We start from the raw sequence: 1,709 nt of genomic DNA, 5'->3' as shown, positions 1-1,709 counted from the left end.
ATCCCGGCCCTCTCTCACATACTTTAAATCATCTCTAGACTACTCACGATACTTAACACCCGGTGGATTCTGTATATTATCGAGCATAGCAGTGCATGCTAGTAATCCCAGGTACTCTGGAGGCTGAGGCAGGAGGATTGCAAGTTGGAGACCAGCCTCAGCAACTCTAACTCAGAATAAAAATAAAAAGGACCCAGGACCAAGCAAAACAACAACAACAACAACAAAAATCGGTGTTTATAGCTGTCCCACCATGTGGAACGAGGAGGGGCAAATTCTACCTGAAGGGAAGGGTTTCCAGACAGGACTGCCCTGGAGGGCTGCAGGTGCTGCCCACCCTGGAATAGGGGAGGGAGGAGATCTGCCCTTGGACTCCCCCTGCCCCCGTCCCTGGGCAGACTGGGCAGGGCTGTGGGAGGGACACCTGGCCTGCTCTCCTTCCCTGAGCTCAGGACTCTGCCTCCAGCCTCAGCGGGTCGCCAGTCTTGAGAGAGTGGGCTCTGGGTGCCAGCTGCCAGGTTCAATGGTCCCCCCACGATTGGCAGCCAAACCCAGCGCTGGTTCTCAGGTGCCCCCCGCTCAGGGCGGCTGGGCTGCTTCTTTGCTGCTGCGTGCTATGCCCTTCACAGTGCTCCTGAGGCAAGATGGGATGGCACCGAGCTCAGGGGCTGCCCCAGCACCCTCCACGATGGCGGGTCCCTGTGGGTTTGGCCTCCTTGGGATCCTGGCAGCACTGACGGGGAGCCCTGGGGGCACTGTCCCTTCTGCCTGCTGGTGTCCAGCTCCTGGTCTCTTCGGGAAGATGAGTGGGTCCCCAGTGCAGCTTGTCTTATGGGGCTGACTCTCCAGGGGCCTGATGGTCTCTGTCAGGGGTGGACATGGGCCAGCCAGGCCTATGGAGGGTGTAGGCCCACGGCTGATGACCAATAGCCTGGTGCCCAGAGAGCCTGCCCGTGGCCACCAGGCACCGTGACCCTCCTGCTCTTCTGTCAGCGGCGCTCGGCTCAGGCCATTTGTGTATACTCTGGGCCCTGAGCACCCTCAGGGACGGGCCCCTTCCAGAGCCTTTGTGCCCGTGCAGCGCACACCGGAGTCTCCGGGAACTGAGACCTGGAAGGTGGCCTGCAGCGGGCACGGTGACCAGGTGGCTTTGCCCTCGCTGCTGCCTCCTGAGGTGGCCGTCTCCATTTGCAGAGGAGGAACGGAGGCCCCGGGCACTTCCCGGGAGGGAGGAGAGGACTGTGCAAGGCGTGGGGGACGGGGTGGGGCTTTGGGGCCAGGACCCCAGCGCTCTGCGGGAAGACAGGGGCCAGGGTGTCCTTAACCCCAGGTGGGTGCGGTGGGACGAGACCCCGCGAGGGGCCACACCTAAGGTCAGGACACTCCCAGGCTCGGCTCCTCCCACTGAGTCCAGCCCCAGGTCCCCAAAACAAAGGGCAAGAGGCGGTGGAGAGAGTTCCTCCCTGGCCAGCCGCGGACCGGCTAACTGAGCGGGGAGCGGGCCAGTCTGTGGGGCCCTGGCACTGGGCCTCAGCAGGGCCATCGCTGTGTCCATGTCCAGCGGGAGTCAGCCGCCCCTCTCCCTCCCTCTGACTCCCCAGCCCAAGCGGCCTGCAGGCGGGGAAACCATCAGAGGCAAACAGGGGCCCCTCCTGGAGGTGAGAACGGTTTCTAGGAAAGTCGGAGGAGGACCCGGCTGTCAGTTTGGG

Source organism: Urocitellus parryii, chromosome 5, assembly GCF_045843805.1.
Source record: "Urocitellus parryii isolate mUroPar1 chromosome 5, mUroPar1.hap1, whole genome shotgun sequence".
In the NCBI taxonomy this organism is placed as follows: domain Eukaryota; kingdom Metazoa; phylum Chordata; class Mammalia; order Rodentia; family Sciuridae; genus Urocitellus; species Urocitellus parryii.
The sequence above is the reverse complement of the archived record's forward strand: the minus strand, read 5'-3'. Positions refer to the sequence as shown.